At 42.8% G+C, this 27,972-nt stretch overlaps 1 protein-coding gene and 1 long non-coding RNA gene across 3 annotated transcripts in view; one reads left to right on the forward strand and one right to left on the reverse strand.

Moving 5' to 3' along the window:
- CTNNA2 (catenin alpha 2) overlaps positions 1-27,972 on the reverse strand; it is a 2,570,005-nt gene that overhangs the window by 2,461,235 nt on the left and 80,798 nt on the right. The gene's annotated exons all lie outside the window — the stretch shown is intronic.
- Positions 1-27,972, forward strand: part of LOC138296174 (uncharacterized) — a 257,052-nt gene that overhangs the window by 182,651 nt on the left and 46,429 nt on the right. The window lies entirely within an intron of this gene.

Below are 27,972 nucleotides of genomic sequence, written 5' to 3' on the forward strand. Positions count from 1 at the left end.
TTCAACAATTTGTACAAAAAGCAATATTTGAGGGCAAATAACCAGAAACATCACTCCATAAGTCCAAGGTCATGTGATATATTTCCGTTGTCTTATTGTGTTTACCCAGTTCCAACCAAGTACATGATCAGCCGACACATGTTTCATCCCCAACTGGACCTTTTCAAAGCGTGTGATTGCAAACTGTATTCCTTATTCCTTTATCAATAATTAATGAAGTAACGTAATGTCTCCCGAAGCCTTTTTAACTGTTAGATTCTTCCTAATAACAAATATAGTTGACCTTATCTGTTTGTCCTTAATATTTGTCAAGCTGGCAGTGAAGTGGTGCAGCTATTCAGTCATGAGTGACACAGACCTAGAGAGCCCTAACAAGTCCTGCCCTATACTTTGCAAAATGAAATGTGGGGCAACAAAAGATTTGAAAATGATTGAGGACAATATACAGGAAAGTCCAAATATGCAGTAAAGGGACCTACCACGCTAGTGTCAATGTGATGTTGACATATTAATTTGGCAATGAAGGGTGCTTTCAGTGACTTGGGCTAAAAGTGTAGACTTACATATGAGCAGGTGTGCAATGAAGAAGCTGTAACCTTTGTTCAGTTTGTAGGTGGCTCACTTTTGATGTTTGCAGTGATGATTGTTCTCATTTAGAATTTGCACTGATGCTCTTATCTTATTTTTTCCAAGTGTGAACAAGTTGTAAGGAAAGGTCTACACTTGGGTGGTCATTCTGACTTTGGCGGGCGGCGGAGGCCGCCCGCCAAAGTCCCGCCGTCAGAATACCGCTGCGCGGTCAAAAGACCGCCGCAGTAATTCTGAGTTTCCCGCTGGGCTGGCGGGCGACCACTAGGCCGCCCGCCAGCCCAGTGGGAAACCCCCTTCCATGAGGATGCCGGCTCCGAATGGAGCCGGCGGAGTGGAAGGGGTGCGACGGGTGCAGTTGCACCCGTCGCGATTTTCAGTGTCTGCTTGGCAGACACTGAAAATCTTGGTGGGGCCCAGGGGCCCCGCGACACCCGTTACCGCCAGCCAGGTTCCGGTGGTCAAAACCGCCAGAGCAAGGCTGGCGGTAAGGGGGTCGCAATCCCCATGGCGGCGCTGCCTGCAGCGCCGCCATGGAGGATTTCCAAGGGCAGCGGGAAACCGGCGGGACACCGCCGGTTTCCCGTTTCTGACCGCCGCGGTCAGAATGCCCATGGATGCACCGCCAGCCTGTTGGCGGTGCATCCGCGGTCCCCGGCCCTGGCGGTAGTCTACCGCCAGGGTCAGAATGACCGCCTTGGTCATTTTTGGGGTTGCTTGTTCTTCCACCTACAGAACACTTTGGGTAAATATAACAACATCTACTGGTCTCAGGGCTCTCAGAGGCTGAATATCACACCAGCGCTCACCATGTCACTAAATGTTAACCTCTACCATCAGTGTAACACATCCAGAACTGAAGATAACCTTGTGCATACATTTTCAACAAAAGCTCCTGTGAGCTACTGACCAACAATGGGTGCGGCTGGTTATGTTATGTTATCTTAATTTTGTGAAGATATTGATAGTAAATTGCAGCATTAATATTGCACCATGCAGTTATGTTATTTCCATCCATTGTTTGTACATGGTTGTTTGGTTGTACATAGTACAGATTTTTAAAGTGTCTAGTTAGTAATGGTGCATGTCGGTTGATGTAAAAGTAAATTTAAGCAATATGGCTACTAATTATTGTATCATGTTATGTATATGGATGGGAGGGCCAAAGGACTTTGCTCTGTGTTGGTTGTCCATTCCCTGGGTCCATGTAGTTTGTTTTATAGACAGCTTACACTCAATAGTTACATTATTATTATCCAGTGCTCTGTGTATGACTGTGTGGCATTTTCAAGGAAACATTTTCTCATGGTCTGTCTATTGTGTTCTGTTCGAGCAAGGCATATTATTAACATCAATGTAATGTGTGCATGGAGTCAAGAAGATGCAGAAAGTTTCTTACAGCTGGCCAAAGACCCAGGCTGGTGCGACCTAATTTATTTTATAAAACTGCAGTGTTGGAGTATAATGCTGTGCTATGTTTTCGGTGTGTCGTTTTTGAAAGCAAGAAAAAAACAGTACACAAACGTTCTGCAAATTTCAAATATACACTGTGTATGCAAATAATTTTGCATTACTAAGTGCTTAATTTGAGCCCATGGTTGCCATTGGACCCAGCGGCACTTGTTTACCTGATCAGATATTGACCGATAGCCCTTAAACAGGAAAAACGGGAATGAGAACAAGGGAAAACCCATCGCAAAGGAAGAAATCAGGGCCAGGAAAGATAAAGGAGCCGGCAGTGTCTGGTAGTGGATTAAAGAGGCCTAAAGTGAATTTAAGAGCATGCATCTATGGCATTCGGCGCGCTGGCATTCAATAGCATTGGCCGCGAGTTTCAGAGGAGAGCTTTGGGCACCGCCAAGCACTAGCATTACTCGGCATTACCTCATTGTCCATCTTCCTGTCCCAGTCCATCCATAATGAGCAGTTCTCCTGCTCCACATAAACCAATTACCTAGTTAAGCCAAACAGCTCCCCCAAGGTGGTGCCTATTGCCCATCATGAATAAAGGGAGGAACTAGTTATAAACATATCCTGTTCTTTTTTCTGTGCTGGGGAACCTTACGTGGCAAGTCCAAGATAAGGTCTGTTTTCTCGTGTTTTCTGTTATTTAAATTGATAGCTTCCTTTTGCAAGGCTGGCTTCAGCAGTCACTAGTTGTTGCTGGTCATTCCGCTTTCCCGGAGCAGGCATTAAAAAAGACTCGTCTGCTCAAGGGCACCAAGTGTCTCTTTTTGTTCGAGTGGCTCCTGCCTTTATTTGCTGGGACATTTCCTGACTCCAATATGGTGGGTCCCGTGTGACTTTGGGGACTGCGTTGTTTCGTTTCTATCAAAACAACTTGGAGCATGGAAATACTCTCAGTTGAGTTTGTCGTGTTTTGGGAGTATGGAGACTGCAGCCTTGGACAGCGGACACGTCCCAGAAATAAATCCTGTTGAAATTACTCTTCGAGGGTTCTCAGATCTTCCATCACCAAGTAGAGGGCATGGTAAAACAGTCAGTGGAAAGCAGGTAGTTGATCACTCCTGTTCGCCCTTCTCTGAGGCGTAGGAGGTTTGGTTATAGGGGAGGGTTTCCTCCTCCTCAATCTAAGGGTAACATCTAGCCCTTTCCAGGCAGGTGTCATGGCCTGGGTACCCCAGGAAAGATAAAGCCCAGTTTCAACATACACTCACCCCAACCCTTACTCCTGCTAAGCAATGACTATCTGTCCCTTCCAGTGAGAGATTGTCAGACCTAACAGCCTTAGTGTGGTATCCTTCCCATCTTTTTGCCTGCCTCCCTCCATTTTCTGACCTTGCTTTTGCTGGATTTAGGACTCTGTGCACTTTACCACTACTAACCTGTGCTAACGTACCTGCTCTCTCTAGCCTCAATCATGGTACATTGGCTTAACCCCAATTGGCATATTTAATTTTCATAAAAGTGCCTAGTAAATCACACTACATGTGCCCATGGCATGTACATTAAATGCTACTTGTGGGCCTGGAGCACTGGGTGTGCCACCCACTTAATTAGCTCTCTAAACATATCTCATACCAACCATTGCAGAGCCTGTGTCTGCAGTTTTACACTGCCATGTCGACCTGGCAAAATAACCCTATCTCCAGGTCCAAACCTTCCCTTTTTATACATATGTCACCCTTAAGGTATGCCCTGGACTATCCAGAGGGCAGGATACAATGTATTTGAAAGGCAGAACATGTACCTTTACGTTTTACCTGTCCTGATAGTGAACAACTCCCCAAGTCATTTTTCACTACAACAAGGCCTATTTCTCCCATAAGATAACATTGGGGGTTACCTTATTGCATCCCACAATTGTAATTCACAATCTAGAAGAGATAGGTTTGGTGTCTCTGGACTCACAATTTAAAATCACAATTTGTGGTGAGGCTGGATTTTATACTGCAGTTCTGAAAATGCCACTATTTGAAAATTGGCATTTTCTTACTTTAGCTATTTGGTGCCTACTGCCTGTCTCCAACACACGTTTGCGTTGAGGTGACAGCTGGGCTTGTGCATTCCCTCTAGACAGCCACATACAAAGGGAGCTTTGGTGTGATCAATAGGTCATCTACAGACAGATGGGCCATCCTGGGCAGAATGGGAGGTAGGGGCTGACACTTACACCTGACTAGGCAGTGTCTTGCCCCACACAAAGGGCTGTATACCCTCCATGTAGTGTGTCTGAAGCCAGGCAGAAAGGGAGGACCTCTGTGGATTTTAAAGATCTTTCTTTGAAGTCTCTCCTACTTCAAAGGCACAACTGGACCTCTGCCACCGCCAACTCAGTACACTTCTAGACTTGTGGCTTCTCTGCCAGCAGTGGCGGCCGGCAGCTTTAGGAGGGAGGGGGGTGGTGGGAAGCTCACACACACCACACACACACACATACACACTCATTCTTTCACACACAGACACGCACGCACGCACATCCATTAACAACACTTATACCATTCAAACATGCACGCATGCACCAAACATTCATTTTAAAACATCACACGTACCCATTCTTTCACACATGCACGCACATCCATTAACACTCATAACATTCAAACATGCACGCATGCACCAAACATTAATTTTAAAAGATCACACACACTCATTCTTTCACACACACACGCACATCCATTAACAACACTCATAACACTCAAACATGCATGCGCGCACCAAACATTCAATTTAAAACATCACACATATACACACACTTACCTTCAGCCTCCAGGTCCCAGGAGGGTTGGGACTTAGGTCAGCCAATGAGGGAAGGCAGCAGTCCCAGCCTTGCCACAGAGTGGGATGGGGTCAGTGAGACTGCTGACCCCACTCCACTCTGTGCCGAAGTGTCACTGATTGACACTCGCCCTGGGCGCTTCAGGGCTTAAACCTAAAGACAATTCATAATTCAAGTTGTACTTATCGGGTTTTTGTTGTTCATTAAATTAAACTCTATTTTTGTAATATGGTGTGGATTATTTTTGTATGATGTGTTTACTGGTTTACCGTTTGAAGTGTTGATTAAATACTTTACACATTGCCTCTTAACTTAAGCCTGATTGCTCTGTGCCAAGCTACCAGAGGTTGAGCACAGGTTAATTTATGGTGTGTATCTGACTTACCCTGACTAGGATTGTGGTTCCTGCTTCGACAGGATGCATACCTGAAACCCAATTTCTAACAGAGTTCATTGTCTTTTCTCCTGTCATCAGTGGCTATCAATTCCAGAGGCTTGGGTGATTCAGTTTCATTGGTGAGTATCAAATAGAGTTCTCTCTTCTGGATCAACCTTTCAGACTCACCCCCTTTTCCAAAGAATCCTATAAAACAAGCAGCATTGCTGTCAAGAATCCAGTTCCTTTTGGAAAGATAAGCCATAACTCCAGTTACTCCTTCGGAGAGGGGTTAAGGTTATTACGCTATTGTTTTTTTTTGTTCAGAAGGCTACAGGAGACTATCAACTGGTCCTGGATCTCAAAGGGGTGAATCTCCATATTCCCCACAAACCATTCAAAATGGTGACATTACAGTCAATCCTACAGTTGCTCCATTAGGAGGACCTATTGGCAATTTTACATGTGATAGATGTGTACATCCATGTTCCCATTCACAAGACCCATCAAAAGTATTTTTGCTTTACTAATTCCAGGTTCTGCCTATTGGCTTTTCTTTGCACCAAGAGTTATTACAAAGTGCTTTGCCCCATTAGTTGCTGTACTTCATTCTGAAGGTATTCAAGTTCATCCGTACCTTGCTGACAGGCTGTTTGTGTCTCCTTCTTTTTCTAAGACGATGGAACATGTGCAACAGGTATGTGGTCTTTGGGTGGAATTCAGATTCCTGGTCAATCACAAGAAATCCACAGTCCAACCAACTCAGACTCTGATATTCACTGAGTCCTTGTTCAGAATTGACCTGGGGAAGTATTTCTTACTTAGGAGAGACAATCTTCTATCACCCGACATCTGTCCTTTCTACTTGCTCAATGCCAAGCATCAGCTTGTCTATGGTTGAGAAGCCGGGGAAATGGCATCAACTCTGAAGCTTCTCATATAGGCATGCCTCCATTTGTTCCCTCTGGTCCATCAGCTCCTTCACCACTTTCCCTTGATTCCCTGTGTTCTTAGGAAAATTCAAGAAGATCAGGTGAATGTTCTGCTGCATTTTCCGGAATGGTCCAAGAGACCTTGGATTCCTCTTCTTCTAGAGTTAGAACTGACTTCCCATTGGCAGTTTCCCATTCACCCATTGCCTCTAAGTGTTCCATATCTCAGCACTGCCTCTCTAATATGGCTGAATCTGGGGGTATGGCACTTGAGAGGCTGAATCTGTTGGCTCAGGGTTGTTTCTTGGAGGAACCTGAGAGTATTCAGGTTTTCTAGAAATCCCTCTACCGTTAAATACTATACTCACCATTGGTGTAGTTGTTAATCATGGTTCCAGGGTAAAGGCTTTTCACCTGATTCTTGTGATCGTGTTAAGTGTTTGGATTATCTCAAGGATGGTTTTCTCCTGGTTCTGGCTGTCTCCACTCTTTGGGCATCTATTCTGCCCTTTAGGGGTTCTGCCGTTAAATAGGTGGCTCCTCTTGACTCAGATCTCCTGAGAAGATTTCTTCTTCAATGGTTAGTTTCTCACTGTCCAGTCCCTTCATGGGACCCTCCTTTGGTGCTCCATTGCTTAACAGATCCTCCACTTGAGCCCCTTGATTTGGCATATCTCAGATTTATTTCTGGCAAAGTTCTGTTTATGGTAGCTATCTGTTCAAGTAGGAGAGTCAGTGAGATTGGAGCACTACTTTCCTCTCCCCCTTCTTAAGAATTTGGGACGATAAGGTGATTCTTTGTTTAAGCCCATTTTTTTCTACCCAAAGTGTTGTCTAACTTTCACTACCAAGCAGATATTGTCCTTCAAGTTTTATATCTTGATCCTTCTTCTCTAGAGGAGAAAAGGCTCTATGCTCTAGATGTTCTTAGAGCTCTTTCAATATACACAGAGAGAAGTAGTTCATTTTGTAAAGTGGACTCCATGTTTGTGACTTTTGGTCCATCTGGGAAAGGTCTTATACCATTTTCATCCACTCTGTGTTGTTAGATTAAATTGCCTATCATTCACGCTTATGATGCTACTCATGTTTCCCTTCCCTCTCCAGTCCAGGGTCGCTGTACTAGGGGCATTTCATTTTCCTGGGTGATGCTTAAAGGGGCATCCATAAGGGACATTTATAAAGCTGCAACATGGGCTTCTCCAAACACTTTTATTTCCCTTTACCGCCTTCAGTTGGGGATGGCTGCATCTTCTGAATTTGGTGCACGTCTTCTCTGCAGTACATTGTGTGTAATGTGCATTATGACAATTAAAACTTCACAGGTGGTGCATCATGAAATAATGCTTGCCTCCTTCTTTATTCTGGTTTTTGGGAACTACTGTATGCCTGGGTATTGGTTCATTGTGTAAGGACTGGGACAGGAAGATGGACGAGGAGGTAATGCCTGATTACTTACCAGTAATCTTCATAACTCCAAGTCCAGGTCTTCCTGTCACAGTCCTGAGCCCCTCCCTTCCTCCCTCCCTCCAATTTTTCTGCATGGAGATTGTGTTTTCTTGTTTTTTGCTTGATATTTCAGGACGTGTTCATGACTAGTCCCTTCCTTTATGGATGATGGGTATTAGGTGCTATCTTGGGGTAACTTTTTTGGCTTAGCTTGGTAATTGGTTTCTGTGGTGCAGGAGAACTACTCATTGTGTAAGGACTTTGACAGGAAGACCTGGACCAGAGTTATGAAGATTACCGGTTAATAACCAAGCATTTCTGTAACTTCACATGAACTCTTGAAACTGGGCTCTATGATTGGTAGAAAGAAATGGCCTTTAGGTGATCCTGTCCACAGACTCTTTGAAATATACTTAGTTACTTAGGTCAGGGTAGGGTTTCCTAAAAGGTGCCCAGAAGTAAAATAGAGCGTCCAAGAACACATGCATTATCCATTCCCTGTCTAGGTACAGGAAAACAAAACAACATGTCTGGGACATGAGTTTTTACATTTATTGTACAGTAGAACTTTCTCTCTTGAGCAGTTGAAACATGCAATCTGCAATGCAGTAAGCAATGATTTTCTTGTTAATCTCATGCTACTGTGTGTAGTAAACTGGAATTTGAATATACACTGTAGTTAGTATAAATCAGTGAATGTGTGTTTACTACTACAGTTGCTCTAACACACTTTTTGGCTCATACATATCTTGACTGCCATACCATAAATGCAATAAATACATATAAAGATATGTATAATATGTAGACGGTGCTTCTCACACCACAGATGACTTGTGTTATAACTACTAAGCAACTTCTCAATTCTATTGTTATTATTTCAGCACCACAAATACTTGTTTTCACATAGATCTTTGAAACATTCACTCAAGACTGACCTAGGATAGACATGTTTGAGTTGAAGTATAAACTTGAAGGCCGCTATTTGTGCTTGTGCTCTAAGTGAATATAATCCTACCTTGGAGCATAGTTTGTTTAAAAGAGAATTTCCAAAGCTCTAACATAGATTTTCAATTCTCCCATCTTCTTTATTGATTTAGAACTCAACTAAGTTAAAATTCGCCATACGCAAAGTACTGATTCAAATACCCTTCCTTAATGAGATTTGTTTCAGCAGTACCTTTGAACTTGAATCATGTCTATTTGAACGATTTCAAACTATCATTGGTAGTGGTGTTGCTATCATGTAATGGACCGTAATTCTAATAAGGAAAATGCACCTCATGACCGATGTTTGAGTGGATAACTGCAGCAATAATCAGGGTACTGTGGGCCCTTCATACACTAAGCACCAGAGTAGCTTCATCTGCTGCACTATTGATAGCTACGTCCTTGATTTATAGTACTAACATACTACTCACCACAGCTTTTATGTCTGTTTCATCCCCATCACTACGCCTGAAAAGGCATTCCCAGGATAACCAGAAGCATCTACAGTTAACAGAGTTTATTGACTATGGCTCCACATAACAAGTATATTTGTAGAGCACACATTTACCCACAAATAGGTTGCTTAGTATTTTTAACATATAACATATGTTTATTATTACCTGAGTCTATGGTATTCATTTTCTTGAATTTGCAAGGATGATAGATTCAGTGGAACTTTCAGAAGTTGTACCTAGGACCGTAGTCTACAAATAATCCTGACAGGGCCGATGTTGCAGCACTTTTAATCAGTCACAGAGTTTGATGTATAATTCTAAGTATGAATTGTATATTTTTTTATTGCAAATATTTTGTACTTAAAATATTTGGAAGCTATGCATTTGACTGTACTGGCTGTACTAATTCTAAAAGTTTCAAAACTGGACAAATTATTTAGGTTAAATAGATAGCAGTGGCGGCTGCCCCAAATCTCAAGGGGAGGGGATGGAGGGGAGAAAATAAAAACATAAAATAAAGTTACCTTACCGCCGTCTCTGTCTCCTGCTGCCTCACTTCTCTTCCCTCCATGTGGTGTCCCAGCATTCACTGGGACACCAGCACAGGCTCCTCAGCAATCTTGGTGCTGCTTTAATGCCAAACTTAGCATGAAAGCAGCATCAGGATAGGTCTGATCAGCAGTCACTGTCGCTCAGTGGTCTGTACAGTTTCTCCAGCTCAGCTGTTAAACACTTCCGGTGCTGGAGAAACCTACGTGCACATGTGTGCTTGGCTGCCCTGAGATGGCCTGCCAAACTAACATGCACACTTAGTCCACTCTCCCCTCCCTCCTCCAATCTCTCAATGTCCAGCCCCACCCCTCCCTGTACTGCTGGCTGAGCAAGCAGATGAAAGATAAAATGATAGTGGAACTATTGTTTTATTTTTCATCTCCTGACTCTTGGCAAGGGGGTGACGCTCCTTCCCATAGTGAAGGAGATGCCCCTGATAGATAGCCATGTTTTTGCATTTGAGTAAAGGCTCATACGCATCCGCATACATTGACCTGAAGCAGTTTATTTCAGTGTTCTTCCATCAGAGATTTAACTGCTTGAAAGATGACAAGCTGGAGTCTACAATAATTGATGTGCTACATGGTTTTTTGACAGCTGAGTGCTGGCTAAGTACTCCATTAGTGCACTGAAATAATGATTGCCTTTTTTAAATTGTTCTATATATTCAACCACATTGATTTAAAGACCAAGCATTTCCTTCACTGTTCTCAGTTTTGATGCAGCTGTTTGTTGTTCGGGTATCTTTTGAGGGCAGTGACAGCGTTCTTCTTAGGTCGGTCTTTTGCATGGATGGCAAATCACAGTGAATGAAAGAATGACCTGATAGCCTTTAGCATTAGTCTGTATTTAAGGATGTGCTCACAACTTTAAAGACAAGCATTTGCAATGCAATGGGTTTCGCGTTTCCTTGAGTTAGAGCCATTAGCATTGTAAACTCCTTTCTTGCCACATAAATTGAGAATTTAAAGTAAAACAGTTTCACATAACTAACTGGACTTTTCTTGTCATATAAACTGAAGAGTAAAAGTTTGACATAGGCAAGCCGAAGGCCGCCATCAACACAAAGGGAAAGAAAAGTTTGCTCGCAGTGAAACCTACCGGCAAAAGTGCAATTATCCATGTAACTGGCAAAAGTGCAATTATCTATGTAACCGGAAGAAGTGCAATTACCAATGTAACAGGATCGATGTCATGCAAAGCGCTCAACTACTGCCCAGCGAAATTGCGACGCGAAATAAAGAGAAAAAGTAGTCTAGAAACCAATCGAGCTTTGTACGTTTTCAGTAGTTGGTCGGTGCGCTCGAGGAGGGCTAAATACAGGAAAAGGCATGACGTATAAATGCCTTTCACTAATGAAAGCAAGCAGACTTTAAAAGGCAGGCCCACAAACCAATTAAAGTGACTGATGTGATCTGGGCGTGGTTAGAAGCCCAAAGAGAGATTACCGCAGGGGATGGAGCGCTTTGCGCTCGCCCCTAAATAAACAACTTTGGGGCACCATCCAAGGTATTTCTTAATTTTTCAGATACCACTCGAAAATCCACCGTTTCACAATTTCTGTTTTAATTTTATTTCATTTCTTTTCCATTAATTACCTTTACTTCATTGTTTTATTGCCTCTTTCTTCACCATAATATTTTGCTTTAATACAAGTGAGCTATACTTGTCAGCAGTGTTCATGTGCCTAACACTGCTACTACGCATGTTGTGAATATGTGTAATGAAATAATGGTAAACAAACCCTCCCCATTGTGCTGTTTAGTATTTTCACAATTATTTTCACGCTCTGCTCCCCTGTTAAATAATGATTTCGGACTAGTCATGTCAGCTGAACCTGACACAACAGCTGTTTCCATCTCCAGCATCTCATTTATGCTTTAGTTGCTTCTGCTTGTTGTTAGACCTGACATGCTTTAGGGTGGTCACCCCTAACTTTTTGCCTGCCTCCCTCCACTTTTTGGACTCTGTTTTTGCTGGCTCTTAGACTCTGCGCACTTTACCACTGCTAACCAGTGCTAAAGTGCATATGCTCTCTCCCTTTAAACATGGTAACTTTGGATCATACCCAATTGAACTATTTAATATACTTATAAGCCCCTAGTAATGTGCACTGTATGTGCCTAGGGCCTGTAGATTAAATGCTACTAGTGGGCCTGCAGCACTAGTTGTGCCACCCACTCAAGTAGCACCTTTACCTTGTCCCAGGCCTGCCTTTGCAAGGCCTGTGTGTGCAGTTTCACTGCCACTTCGACTTGGCATTTAAAAGTACTTCACAAGCCTCAAGCTCCCCTTTTTCTACACATAAGTCACCTTTAATGTGTGCCCTACGTAACCCCTAGAGCAGGGTGCTGTGTGGGTAAAAGGCAGGACATGTACCTGTGCAGTTACATGTCCTGGTAGTGTAAAACTCCTAAATGTGTTTTTACACTACTGTGAGGCCTGCTCCCTTCATAGGGTAACATTGGGGCTGCCCTCACACATTGTTGAATTGGCAGCTGCTGATCTGAAGGGAGTAGGAAGGTCATATTTAGTATGGCCAGAATGGTAATACAAAATCCTGCTGACTGGTGAAGTTGGATTTAATATTACTATTTTAGAAATGCCACTTTTAGAAAGTGAGCATTTCTCTGCACTTAAATCTTTCTGTGCCTTACAATCCACGTCTGGCTAGGTTTAGTTGACAGCTCCTTGTGCATTCACTCAGACACACCCCAAACACAGGGTACTCAGTCTCACTTGCATACATCTGCATTTTGAATGGGTCTTACTGGGCTGGGAGGGTGGAGGGCCTGCTCTGACACAAAGGACTGCCACACCCCCTACTGGGACCCTGGCAGAAAGGATTGAACTGAAAGGGGACCTGGTGCACTTCTAAACCACTCTTTGAAGTCTCCCCCACTTCAAAGGCACATTTGGGTATAAAACAGGGCCTCTGCATTACCACCTCAGACACTTGCTGGAGAAGAAACCTGAACCAGAACCTGCATCCTGCCAAGAAGAACTGCCTGGCTGCTCAAAGGACTCACCTGTCTGCTTTCTACAAAGGACTGCTGCCTTGTTGTTGGCCTGCTGCCTTGCTGAACTCTTGTCTGGCTGTAAAAGTGCTCTCCAAGGGCTTGGATAGAGCTTGCCTCCTGTTCCCTGAAGTCTCAGGATCAAAACGACTTCTATTTTTCATTTGGACTCTTCGTGCACTGAAAATATCGACGCACAGCTTGCTCCGCGGCGAGAAAATCGCCGCACACCGATGCTGATCGACGCGACGCCTTCGGGCGACCGGAACTTCGACGCACGGCCTCGCAAGGACAACGCCTCCCGACTTCCAGAGGGGAAATCGACGCGACGCCTGCTGTGAGAACGAAAATTCCATGCACAGCCTCCCGGAACGACGAGCAGCTGGAAAACAAGCTGAAGAATCCACGCACAGACCCCGGGACATCTGGTAATCCCGTGAACCACAGAAAGAGACTGTCCGCGCCCCGGAAAACGACGCACGACTTCCCCACGTGAAAAATAACGACGCAAGTCCGTGTGTGCAGGGGAGAAATCGACGCACACACCAGTTTTCCACGTATCTCTTCTTCTGCGGCCCTTTGCGGAGATTTTCCACTGTAAACCAGGTACTTTGTGCTTGAAAGAGACTTTGTTTGCTTTTTAAAGACTTAAGACACTTAATGTCGCTTTTCAGTGATATCTCTACAATTTCACATTGCTTCTTCATTCGTTTTGTCCTACAATTATCCAGATAAATATTCTATATTTTTCCAAACACTGTGTGGTGTATTTTTATGGTGCTGTATCGTGTTATTGTATGATTTATTGCACAAATACTTTACACATTGCCTTCTAAGTTAAGCCTGACTGCTCGTGCCAAGCTACCAGAGGGTGGGCACAGGATAATTTTGGATTGTGTGTGACTTACCCTGACTAGAGTGAGGGTTCTTGCTTGGACAGAGGGTAACCTGACTGCCAACCAAAAACCCCATTTCTAACACTTGTTTATAAAGTTTTCTCTATAAGTGAAATGCTACTTGCTGGAAGTGTGATCATTCAATATTAAATTCATGAAATAAATGAAATATATTAAAGCTTCCTTCTATGCGCATTCCCGATTAATGTATGTATAACCGCATGAGCCTGAGGTGATAAATTATGGATCTCAGGTTCATTACAGTGAGCCCAGAAGCATAAACCAGCTTTTTTTAGGTGTTCACATTCAGTGAATCTAGGGAAATCTTAAGGATTTCAGGGGCCCTAGATAAACCGTTTGGACCCCTGTTCAGAACAGCTTATCCTTTATGATCCAATTTTATTTCTTTTCTGCCCTCTTTGCCCAGGTCACTGACAGTGCGCAAACACACTGGTTCAAATTCTAAATGTGTTTACATATAATAATCTGGGATGGTGAGGTGTGCTTTCAATATTATAACACAGCAGCAGCTTACTAATGTTACTGCAAACGATCACAGTGGCCTCTTTCCATGTCTCATATGCGAAGTTCTGATTTGAGATATAAGAAACTTTTTTGTTATACAGTGTTGAAAAACGAACATTTCTCTGCAAAATGTCTGTAGTAGACTCAAATACATCACCCACATTAAAAATAAAAGTAGGAAAACGATATTTGAAGCAATCTGTTTAAGAATTATTCAAGGACATCAGGGAAAGACTCTTTGCAGAAAGAGTTGGTTATATTAGGACCCCCATGAATGAATGGACCCCTGGTCCACAGCCCACTTTGCCCAGGCCTTAAAACGTCCCTGAGTGAATCTCCCACTCGTATTCCTTTCTCCTCTAGAAACGCGGTCTCTGTTTTCCTGGGGGATACTGCAAACTTCCCCTCTTTCCAGAAGCAACTCATATTGTAGCTGTGGACTTCTTTTCAGTGCTTGGTTTGTGGGATGAAACATTCTGAGAGTTATAGTCCAGGACAGAGTCCCTGTGATAAACTTAGGCCAACACGTGTCAGAAATAGTGGAAGAGCTGAAGCTGTACTATATCACCACCTGAAATTGTTGTTGTCACTGGATGCTTTTAGTTGGAAATGCAGCACCATTTGCTGACGTCTCTCTGCATCTTCTTGTCACACAACCGCCCTGAGGAACCTGTTTTCATAATACAGTGGTAAAAAGTGCTTGTGCCAATCAATCACTACCTAAGCTGACCACTAAGAACATAAATTAGAGCCAGTAAAAATGTTTTGTGATCTGCTCCTGGAGCCGCATTATGTGTGCCCTAGCACGGTGACTGATGCTACAACGGTGACTGGTACTTCCACGGATGGGCAGTGGAGGCCGATACTGGATTTCAGAGACCGGAAAGAGGCATGGCATGTGGTATCAAAAGGTAGGCATCTGATTATCACGTTTTGCTTCAATCCAATCCATTTTTCCTCTGATCAAAGTCCTACTTGCATCTGAACCAGAGTCTGGGATACTGTATAGAACAATACAATGGCGAGAGCCTACCATTTCCAAGCTAATGTTCTTAAAGTCAGTGGCGGCCCGTCCTTTAGGGCGAAGGGGCCACGCCCCCCCACCTTTTGTCCCCCATGAAGAGTGTCTGTCAGGCTGAACAAAGGTCAGCCTGACAGACACGCTTCATGTTCAGCTCAGGCAGACAGGAGCAGACATGCGCGATTTGCGCAGACTCCTGGCTGCCTGAGCTGCACTTTGCTGGGCTGAGGAGATCACAGCTCCTATGGGCGTGGCCTCCTTGGCCCAGCAGAGGTGCCTCGAGGCCCTCCCCTGGGTGACAAGGAAATCGTCACCAATTGACACTCTCCCTGGGCACTTCAGTTTAAGCCCTGAAGTGCCCAGGGCGGGTGTCAATCAGTGACACTTCGTCACAGAGTGGGATGGGGTCAGCAGTCTCACTGACCCCATCCCAGTCTGTGACCAGGCTGGGACTGCTGCCTTCCCTCATTGGCTGACCTGAGGTCAGCCAATGAGGGAAGGCAGCAGTCCCAACCCTCCTGGGACCTGGAGGCCGAAGGTAAGTGTGTGTGTGTGTGTATGTGTGTAATGTTTCAAATTGAATGTTTGGTGCGTGCATGCATGTTTGAATGGTATGAGTGTTGTTAATGGATGTGCGTGCGTGCGTGTGTGTCTGTGTGTGAAAGAATGAGTGTGTGAGTGTGTGTGCCCCACACGTCCCCCTCCATCCTAAAGCTGCCGGCCGCCACTGCTTAAAGTAGACTGCTTTTTCTGCCCGGTTCACTTATGATGTAAATAGATATTTGTGCACACTTTCAGTGATCGGATCAGGCAGCTCCACCGCTCCCAGAATACATGAACCAAACTGGAACCTTGCAGAATTAAAACATCAAACATTATAACATTTCAGGTTCATACACACTGCGGAATCACAGTGAAAATTAAAACATGCAGCAATGCAGTAGACACATTTTACCTAATTAATGGCTACTGATAGGTGTGCTTAATGTCCCTTTGCTGCTTTCCTGCAGGAGTAAGCATGATTACATGCTTCACATACACAAACAAGATTAAAAGAGAGGCAACCGCTAAGCTATGGTGACATTGTAAGGGAATCCACAATGGCCTTGTTTGTCTGACTCCATGCTGGTTACTTTTATCCAATTTCTGTCTGTGACTCATAGGACCAGGGAAATAATCTGATTCTACTTGTATAGCTCCGCAAAGCACAGATATCCTTTTTGTGACAGTGTTTAATCTGTTCAGGTTCTTCTTGTGTTAATGACCCTCATTCTCTGAAATGCATGCAAGGGAAGCTTCACGCATGCACCCTGACATGCCAATATTTTACCCTCCCCCGTTTGCTGAAACTACCACAAGGCTCACAAACACGAGACCAGTCCATAACCTTTAGGTCTCTGTTAGTCAGATGTATTGTTCCCAATATACATAGAGCTTGCTTTGTATCAGCACCTAGCTAATGACTGGATGTCTACGTTGTCCAACTCTGTTGTCTTCTCTCGATTCTATGGCTTAGTTCCTTTTAATTTTGTTTGTCATAGCTATGAGCATTTCATTCTCACAGTGTTCTGATTGGCTGACCTGTAGCCTTTCATTGCTAACATTGGTAACATTCAGGGAACTACTTTCTATTTTCCTTTACTCATTCCATGGGTGTGCATCTGATTTCTTGCTCTCTTCCCCGTGTGTTGTTTCCCTTCACTATCTGTGTTGCTTTCCGCATTCCATGGGAGTGCATCTGATTTCTTGCTCTCTTCCCCGTGTGTTGTTTCCCTTCACTATCTGTGTTGCTTTCCGCATTCCATGGGTGTGCATCTGAGTTCTTGCTCTCTTCCCCGTGTGTTGCTTCCCTTAACTATCTGTGTTGCCTTCCGTATTCCATAGGAGTGCATCTGATTTCTTGCTCTCTTCCCTGTGTGTTGCTTCCCTTCACTATCTGTGTTGCCTTCTGCATTCCATGGGAGTGCATCTGATTTCTTGCTCTCTTCCCCGTGTGTTGCTTCCCTTCACTATCTGTGTTGCTTTCTGCATTCCATGGGTGTGCATCTGAGTTCTTGCTCTCTTCCCCGTGTGTTGCTTCCCTTCACTATCTGTGTTGCCTTCTGCATTCCATGGGAGTGCATCTGATTTCTTGCTCTCTTCCCCGTGTGTTGTTGCCCTTCACTATCGTGTTGCTTTCTGCATTCCATGGGAGTGCATCTGATTTCTTGCTCTTTTTCCCGTGTGTTGCTTCCCTTCACTATCTGTGTTGCTTTCCGCATTCTATGTGTGTGCATCTGATTTCTTGCTCACTTCCCCGTGTGTTGCTTCCCTTCACTATCTGGGTTGCTTTCTGCCCTCACCAACCCTATTCAAATGTTCCTTCCCCAACTTTGGACTCTTTTTTTATTTACATTTTTTTAGATTCCGTCTCCCCTCCCCCTTCCCTCCCCCCGACTATCCGAATTCCACTCACTTGCCTTGAAGCTTATTGCTGTGTACTCTCTCCCCGTCGTCAGACAGTTGCTAGCCCACTCATCCGATGTGTCAGTTTTTAAAAATTATTGTTTCATTTTTGTTTTTTCGAAAGAATGCCCAGCTGCTATTTGCTGCACAGCTGCTTTTTTCTTAAAATGTGCTTTTGTGCATATACATTTAATTTAAATTTAATAACTTAATATATATATTTTTTAATTTACTGGTCCAGTATCAGCATCCTCTAGAGAACAAAATGATGACCATGTCCTCACTCATGGGCATGCATGCACAATCACACACACCTCACTGTGCATGTGTACACTTGTGTTCTGATCTGTGAATGCACATACTTTACTTTGCATGGTGGCCACGTTTAAATTGGTTTACTTTAATAGGATGTTCACTTCAAGGCTGCATAACGCTTGCATGGCCGTGGGTTTTGAAGAGTGAGCTTGCATGTTGGTCTAAACAATCATTGGCAAAGCCAATACTATATGTATTTAAAGTTCAGACTCATTAGCACTGCCAAGGGCTGTTTTTTAAAGGGACTGGATTAGCAGCCACAGCGCATTGCCAAGGCGTGGGCCTTGGTGCACTCTTATTGGGTGCACCAAGCGCAGAAAGGAGCAGTGCACCAAAAAGAGTGCTGCCTCCACACATCCGCCATTACCGCCATTTCACACCTTCGACACCATTGTCCTTGGGTGTTGTTGTCCCGAAACCTCTATTTTTGAAGGCTGCTGTTGCGTTTCCGCTGACATTGCTTCCCTGGGGCAACTCTAAACCCACCAAAAGTCGGAAGGGTTTTTGTAGCGCTGTGGAGCCATCAAAAGAAATGTCAAGTGGAACTTCTGCCATTTCACGAACCAGAGATTCGAATTGTCTGGACCACAAATTTAAAGTCCACGCTTTTCTCATCAAATGTTTCTAAGGAACTGAACTGTGAAATACCATCAGAGTTAGTTTTTTTTTTAAACTATAAAATGTTACAACGAAATGTATGCGTTGCGCTTTTTTTATAAGGGAGGCTGCCAGTGCTGCTTTTGCATTGCCGTTATGATGATATCTGTGGGATAAAAGGGCGGTAGGTCATTTAATAATCAATCGTGCATGTACTGTGAATCTTACAGCAAAGTGACCTTCTAAGCGGTAAGCAACATCTGGTAACAGAACTGGGACACAGGCTGGTGAATGACGGAAGCCTCAGTGCCTCAGAACGAGTCAGCATGAAGAGGACAAAAGGAAGGAACTTTCCAGCGATGGGTTGTGGTGCTATTCACAGAGCCATTTACACACATTAGGTAAACCTAGGTAAACAGGTATGAGGGTAAATTCATATTTTCTGTTCAGAAAATGTAAATATCATTTGTAAAATAATATATTCACATAAACACTCACAAACATGTGCAAGTCACCTTCCCTCCCTGCACACAGATGAAAATGTATTCCTTTCTTAGTCATGGTTGCCACCAAAACTAGTATGGATTTTGTGGAAAGGAAAAAAATACTTTCCAAGCTGAGAAAATGAAAACGTTAGCAAGTGAAATTGCATTTCACAAAGGAATTTACACATGCATAAATGTACTTCACGATCATTTATTTACTGTAGGGGTTTCGTAAATGTCTTGCTTGATAGTCTGCCACTTCATAGCGCAGAAGGTAGAACAAGAAGCATTGGCAAAGCCAATAGGTCTCGCCTTTAATATGCAGAAAATTACTTCTGGACTTTACTGAAACTTACTGCTTTGCATACTTTATGACCAAAAACATTCAGAAATGGGCGATTGTGCATTATCCAGGATGGCTGCCGCTGTATAGTTTTTGTCATGAAGTATAATAAGCCATTCCAAGATGGTCATCCGTGCGTGTGTATGTGTGCATGCCTGGCATGTATGGGCTGCCAGTCTGGATTTATTTTTTATGTGTAATAAACATTATAACAAAATGGTTGCCAGATCATGTGCATCTGCAGGTGGGGCCTCACAATGTCTTTTTTTATCTTACCAATCATTATTACCTGAATAATTATTTTTAATTTACTATTCTATTATACTTTTAATTTACTATGTACTATTTTTAGAAACTTTTTTTAAGAAACCCTGCTTTATATTGTTTAAACTGTTTGTGTGTTCTAAGATTCGTTTGCACTAGCTGTAGGGGGAACCAATCACAAAGCTACTTAGTACCTGGGGGAACCAATCACAACACTGTCTTTCGATTGTGTGGTCAGAGCTACTGCAGTTCTTGGCCCCAAAACCGAAGCAGCAGGGACGCACAGCGGAAACAGGTTAGGTGAAAGCTGCTCACATTGTTAAAGTATATTTTGCACCTAGCAGCCTTGATGACATATTTACTTTAGAAGCTTTAAAAAAAAAACACGTCCTTATGTTGTTTAAAAACTGTTTATGTGTTCTAAAATTCGTTTGAACTACAACCGGGACGAACCAATCAGAAAGCAACTTGTTGTCAGGGGGAAACCAATCAGGGCACTGTTTTGTGATTGTGTGGGTAGAGCTAACAGAGCTTTTTGCCACAAATGACCAAAGTGGCGCAGATATACAGCGGATGTATGCAGCGGGTGCACCACTGGAGAGCTGAAGGTGCATCAAAGACAAGCCCGTCCATGCCCGGCTGGGGCTAGGGGCCAGTCACTATGTCCAAACTGTTACTTATTCCCCTAATGAAATTAAAAACCCCGACAAGTTTCAAAATAGACCCCCCACTTCTGCAGAATGTATATAAATTGGGACTCTTAAATACAAACACTGCAGTACTCAATCTCACTGAAATTAAAAAACATTGCCCCCTAACAAAACCACCAATTCCAGTTTCATTATACAAGGACCCAAAATGGATCAGTTAGCAATCATTTATTTGAACACTCGCTTCTTAGAAAAACACCAAACAGAGATCTTTAACCTGCTAGACACTGAGGGACTGATTTAGCATTTTCCGATTTTGCGAATCGGAAATTGCGAGTCGGTGCGACTCGCAATTTCCGATTCGCAAAATCAGATGCAGTACGGTGTCTCAGACACCGACTGCGAGTTGCTATGGGGTCGCAAGGACCCACCTCATTAATATTAACGAGTTGCAAAATAAAAAAAATAACGAAACCTTTTGGTTTCGGTTTTTCAGAGTAAAACCCGCATTAGCAACATTCACAAAGGGGAAGGGGTCCCATAGGGACCCCTTCCCTTTTGCGAATGGGTTACCACCAATGTGAGACTGGTGGTAACTGCGAATTGCTTTTCGACCGCATTCGCGGTCACAAAGCAATTCTGCATTGCGATGCGAGTCGCATAAGCCAAACGAAAATATTGACCTGCACGGAAAAGCAATATCTGACTTGCTAAAGGCGGGCAGTGACATCCATGGCCCTTGATGCATGACAAACAGCCTAGTCCCCACAATGTGGCCAAATGATTTACAGATAACCTAAAATCAGTCAAACTGGAGCTTAACTATTATGAATGAAAGTGGAGGAAAATCTACTCCTCAGAGGCAAAATACATCTATTTAAACACTTGAAAGAATACAAAATGCATATTCTACAAGGGAAATCCACCTACTTTACAAACAAAAATTCTCTCATCAAAAAATAAATCTAAGGATTTTTTTCAGAATTGTCTCCGAATTATCAAGCCCAGACAGAGTCTCATCACCAATCACTCCATCTCAGTCCCTCTGCAACAAACTTAAAACATTTTTCATTGATAAAATAAAGAGCATTAAAGAAAGCATCCCCTCAAGCATACAGGAAAGCAAGATCACTCAAGAAGAGATGAACCCCCCTCACCCTCTCCTCATTTCTGGTCATCAGCAAAGATTGCCTTAAGGACCTGCTGATTAAAGTTAAATCAAGATCCCATAATGACACCTGCCCACGAAAAATTCTAAAAGCTGTATTTACAAATTTCCCTGTACCCAGCCCTCCTGCTCCTCAATCATTCTATTAGCTCAGGGATGGTATATTCAAGGAGGCCATTGTGGTACCCCTCCAGAAGGAAATTGGAGAAGACCCATTAATATTGAAAAACTATCACCCCATGTCTCTATTGCCATTTTTGGCTGAGGTATTAGAAGCACATGTGTCATGAAACCTATGCACCTTCTTAGAAGAGTCCAAGTCCTCGGACCCATGTCAGACAAGTTTTCGCCCAGCCACTCTACAGAAGCAGTCATCCTCTCTGTAATATATGACTTGTGTGAAGAATGCCATAAAGGAGTCACTCTGGCACTGGTCCTCATGGGCCTGTCTGTGGCCTTTTCTTATGGTGGATCACAATCTCCTAGTGGACCGTGTCGATGCCGCAGGATTTCGGGGCTCAGCACTGGATTAGATCATCTCCTTTCTAAAAAAAAAAACACTCCCAGTTTGTCCGCCTAACCCCATATAACTAACCTAAGGTTCATCTCAACTGTGGAGTCCCTCAGGGCCTGTCCCTCACACCACTTCTTTTCAGCCTTTACATGAGCTCACTAGTCCTCTCTCAAAAACAAGAAATGGATGATCTATAACTATGTGGATGACATGCAACTACTTTTTAGGATTGACAGTTCCCAAAAATCTAAGGAGAGCTTTCAAACCACAATGCTGTTCATTTGTGACTGGGTGAACAGCAGCTATCTGTCATTACTAAAAGTAAGATTGATTATCGGACAGCTACATTCTGTCCCCCTGAGATGGCAACCCCCTCAAATCCAAAAAATCGGTAAAGAGAGTCGGGGTGATTATTGATGCAGAACTATCCATGAAGCCACAAATAGGTCATCCCTATTAAACCCAGATCTATGACTGGGGGTGAGTGTTTGACAATGTTCAGCATTCCGTCCATCACTTGTTGTTTTTGCTTCATCCCTATTAATGACCTATAGAATTAGGAAATTTGCAAAATCCCCAACCCCCGGAGGCACCTATCCAAGCTGTCATCACACCACTTATGATTTCTAAGATAGACTATGGAAACTCCCTATACGGGGCCTAGCTCAATGCCTTATCAATAGGCTCCAAATCACCCAGAACCAGGAAGCCCAATTCATTTATTGACAGCCTAAATGATGCCACACCACCCCTCTGATGGAAGAACTCCACTGGCTGCTGGTGGGAAAAAGAGCAATATTCAAAACCAGCTGCATAATCTTTAAAATACTTAACAACAACAGTCCGGCATTTATTACTTCCTGTATTCAAAATTTCGCCCCCAAATGCACATGATGCTCCACACATACGAACTATCTGTCGGTACCTAATTAGGAGAAGAAGAGGACAGGCGGGCTCAGATTTTCAGCCATCACACCCAAAATCTGGAATTCTTTTCCCACAGAGATCAGATCAGCAACTTTACAAAAAATTCAGGAGACTGATAAAAACCTGTTTTTTCAGTCAATCATATGATTAAATCTTTGCCAACAGTACTTTCACTGTACCGCTCTACTCTAGCACCAAGAAACTAACTTTAGCACGCGCGCTTTATAAGTTCCATTAACATAACATGAGATATTCTATTAGGGTGGGCTGACATTTTACAGGGTTGAACTAAAAATAAATCATGACCAGGATACTGCGCATATCACTAAAAATGAGTGATCCAGTCTCTGAGGAACTCCCGGGCAGAAAAAGAGTGAGCATACAAAATGGTCAGGGGTGGGAGACCAATGCAGGAGCTCAGTTGAAGAGGTGAGAGAGCTCCAGGCAAAGGGGGAGAGGGGGGAATTGGGAAGAGAGTGAGAGCCCAGGAGTAATCAAAGACACGTTCCCTGCTGAAGTTATAGCATGACTCACCTGAAGCGAGAAACATTCAGCGACACTTGTTTTCATTTGCTTTAAAAACAGAAATGATTATGTTTCTGACATGTACCTTCAAAAGCTGTTGACTACGTACGAAAAAGGGAATGTACACTGGAAAGACAGCCTTTCAGATGCGAAACGGTAAATGGGGCAGACTCGAAGCTCCTACAGCAAGGTCACAGCCCGCCTTTAAAAAAATAACATAAAGCAAATGACCACGGCAGAATTATACAAAAAAAGTCCCTGAAAAACAGACGTGGAAGAATACAAATTTAAATGTTAATGAAAATAGCTGAGAAAGCAATACTCTACTAGGTAGTGGATATGGGAAACTGACAACAAAGCGATAGAATAAAAAACAGGGGTTGACCCAAGTGAGTTTGTTTCACTGCACGACTACTGCAAGGCCTCTTGATGCTGAGACTACCACCCTGCTCTACAAGGAGGGGCAGATTTAAAATGAAAGGTGAGTCTTCAGAGCCCTAAGTAAAACATTATAGCCCTCTACTGATCACAGAGAGGATAGTTACGGCCTCTGTAACTGAGGTACCACAACAGAGAAAGCTCTGCATCACAAGTGAGCATCCATTGCGAGGGATAGTTATCAGGAGATAATAATCCAGACCGGAGAGTATAGGTACTGCTGGACTTCAACTAGGTAAGGGAACCAAACCCATAATGCTAAACATTAAACGTGACACATCTCTTGAATTGTAAACAGGGTGTGGCAATGACTGTCAGTCTCGATGATTGATTTCTAGGCTGATGTGCTGCTGGGATTTGAAGTCCACAACTGGGATCGTACACCCATTTATGTACAACTAGAAGCAAACAAAAAAATGCATGAATCAATAGGAAAAAGTAATTTAAAATCCTGGGTAACTTATGTTTCTTTCTCCACGCCCAAACTGTTTGGTGGCTGTTTTCATTACAAGAAACTTAGGGCCTGATTACAACTTTGGAGGAGGTGTTAATCCATCCCAAATGTGACGGATATACCACCAGCCGTATTACAAGTTCCATAGGATATAATGGACTCGTAATACGGCTGGTGGTATATCCGTCAGATTTGGGACGGATTAACACCTCCTCCAAAGTGGTAATCAGGCCCATAATGTCCCAAAAAGCCTAGCAGCTAATGCTACTGGTTGATCCCGATATGTGCTCAAAGGAGATTGTCTCATTGGATCGGGAAACTTTCAGGCCCCCGAATATACAGGCAGCTAGCCACAAAGCTGTACACCAATTCATGCTTTTGCACTTGTAGTAAATAAGCTGAACCCAGCACTAAAATCTCATTTAACTCACACTTTTTTCAGAGTTGATGCTGTTTTAGACAACATAGCACATGAACATAAAGAGTCAAATTTTGATCACTGTTTCTGATCTGTAGTATTAAAAAAAAAAACACTAAGGCCCTCATCATAAGTTTGTCGGAATCTGGTGGGGTATTTACCACACATGATAAATACCATTAGCCCAGCGTGAGGTATGTACCACACGTGGTAAGTACTTCCTACTCCAAGTTTTCCACAGGAATATGAAGCATAACATATGGAATTGGTTTTTAACACAATGAACTCTGCATGTTTTGCTTTTTTTCCAGTCTTTTTTCCTCTGATACATTCCAACCGGTATGATATTCCAGAATTTTTATCAGGGTAAAACTGCAGGAGTGTGATCATTATCACACAACCCGAAAGTCCAGTCCTTGTGTAATCATGTTTGCATGTGGATCAGAATTTAACCCTGAATTTTTAATAAGGGCTTATGGCAATTATTACGAATTTGTCAGGATAAGGTGGAGTATTTACCACATGAGGTAAATACCAGACATACCAGCGTTGGCAGCTACACAAAGAGCGCCTAGTTTTATCAACAGAAAACAAAGCAAGAGTGCAATGATTGTTCACCAGTATAAGTTAGTGACCAGCTGCTTTTAGCTCTGCGGTCACTAATAAGTGCATAGGTTTACCGAAACCCATCAGCTAGCATCTCTACATGTGAGGTGGGTGCACGCCTGGGCTAAACAGGAAGTACTTTGTCATAAATCCAAGCAAGAAAGATATGGAATTCCTTATTATATATAACATAAAAAACTTGTGTGGCAAAACAGTTCCTCAACATCAAGACTAGTACTTATACCAGGGAAGTGATTCCACAGTGGTCATTCTAATAAATGGAAAGCCATGTTTTCAAAACAGCTAATTTTTATTGTTTTTTAATAAATAAAATGTTGTACCACTGTCAAGAATGGGTGTTTTCTAAAACGTACTACACTGGTGAGTGTCCCGAGGAGCCTGGTCGCATAAGTATACTGGAAAATCCACAACCATAGGTGCTCCCCCACCTATCAAGTACTGTTAACTTTGCAGATGCACAGCTTGCTAAATCTTTAACTAGGTACTTAATATTTAGATACCTATTGTTCTGAAGGTGTACCTCCTTCTTCTTTCAGTGATACTTAGTGGTTAATGTGAGACGGTGGCTGTAGGCGAAGCCCACCAGTACTGATTTTTGGGAACCAGCATATATTATTCCCCAGCAGACTTTGATCCAGTACAAGAGAAAGAAAAAGACAAAAGAAGGAAACAAGGGGGAAGAGAAAAAAGGGGACGCTAAAGAATCTGCAAGAGTGAGATGGAGGCAGGGAGAGTCTGGTGTGGATTACAGGGGCCCGCTGTGGAATCAGGACTACGCAGTCTTGGTATTCAGCAGACTAACTTTCAATACTGTCGGCTGTGGGCTCTGAAGCAAAACTCTGGGCCTCAGCACTCATTCTTTTACAAATTAAGCACTGGTGATACTGATATGGTTTCATTCTGCGGTAACACAAACAAGCTATCCTGTAATAAGTATAACCGGGGTGAGCACATTCATATTCAAAATACAGCAAGGTTTGCTAGAGATGGTAATAAAAACGTTGTAGCCCCCTTCTCCCCTCAACAGAGGCACATGGGTTTGAGAAGGACATAATGAGTTCTGTGCGAGGGGTATAAAGCATCAAACTTGATCTGGCACTTATTGTGGTACCTGTAACATTGCTGTGTGTTTCGTACCATAATTGGTGATTTGGAAAGACATTTAGAAAAACCACTTTTGGTTTAAAAAAATCTGACTTTAAGATGGCCAACGCAACGCTTGCAGGTCCCTTTTTTCTTGCTACTTGTTGTCACCTAGGTCTGACTTCATTGTGCTAACACTTGAAAACAACATTCATGCATGTGGTGGTTGCATGTTTTAGCACATTAAAGTTAGTCCTGTTAGCTTTGACAAAGGTTGTTTTCTTCTCTGATCTAAGAGCTTTTAAACAGTATAAGTAAATTCTGACACACTTACTCCAGATTAGTGATGTGTGCATGTTCAATATCAAATAATATAATTAGGAGTGGGAGCAGTCAAATGTATCATAGAGACTAAAGCGGATGTGATGCAAAATATAAGAAGAAATCAGAAGTATTTTGGTTTCAGAAGGGATTACCTTAAGGAAGAGATTGATTATCCAGTCTTGAATAACACAAAGAAGGTCTCCCAAATGTTGGCTATTATCCGGCAACAATGCTTCTAGTTATAACTGTGTATTGGTGTATGGAAATGCCCAGTCCCTGCATAGGGCCTCCCAATGGATTGGTGTGGGTTTTAAAAATGGTGGAGGTCCTATTATTAACCCCTTTGTTGTCCAGCTCTACACTAAAGATATCCCTGACTTGTGTAATATTTTATTCTGTTGATATTTCCCGAACTGCCAAATGTGTGATGGATATTTCTTTGAGGGACTACAAAAAACTATTGTTTATTTATAGAAACACTTTACCTTACTCATCAGGTATTTCAGGCCAAAATAGCCAAGTTTGACATTTTATAAGTTCGTCGTGGGTTTAAGATTGAAACAATCTAACAATGAGATTTCATTACATTTATCAAGGCATTTTTTATGAAAATGCCAAATGGTTACAAAAAAAGGAAGACAACTCTAACAAAACTAAGAGTGACTTTCTTTACTAACAGAAACAAACATTTGTCTATGCAACATTTAGCAACTGTTAATCTGAAACGTAAATTCCGGTGTGATATCCTTTCACACAATGCAACTTTTAGAACAATTAAATGTCTATGGAAGCCTTGTATTATTCCGAAAAATTGATTGCTACCTAGGGAGTTAACGAAATTAATTAGAAAACGGTGCTTAAATTGCTTCTTTCTTTGAGCCAAATGAATTAAATCAAACTAACAATTACATACATTGTAGTAATTGAGAATGTTAAAACACTAGCCTCTGACATTGCAGGCTTTTATTAGCACTGCAAAAGTCATTAATATTTGGATTTGGATTTATTAGTCATTGAAAAATGCACAGGGATAGAAATTTAGGGGCATAGTTATGAGGGGTTTGTGCCGTGTTTGCACCACGCAGTGTGATACATGGGTGACGCAAACCCTAAAGTCATATTTTTGAAGCCACGCAAAGCTACTTTGCATGGCTATGAATGGCTTCAAAAATATGGACTGAAGCACCACAGCGCAAATCACTCTGTTGCCTTACTCTGCACTAGGCAGACATTCCATGGACGTTGCATGGGTGTTCCCAGGCAACGCCCATCGTTCTTTATTCATTCCCAGATTTACCAGATCTGGTAAATCTGGGAATCTGCCAAAATCCTACACTTCTCTAGGAGAGGCACAATATCT

This window comes from Pleurodeles waltl, chromosome 1_2 (genome assembly GCF_031143425.1).
Source record: "Pleurodeles waltl isolate 20211129_DDA chromosome 1_2, aPleWal1.hap1.20221129, whole genome shotgun sequence".
Classification (NCBI taxonomy): domain Eukaryota; kingdom Metazoa; phylum Chordata; class Amphibia; order Caudata; family Salamandridae; genus Pleurodeles; species Pleurodeles waltl.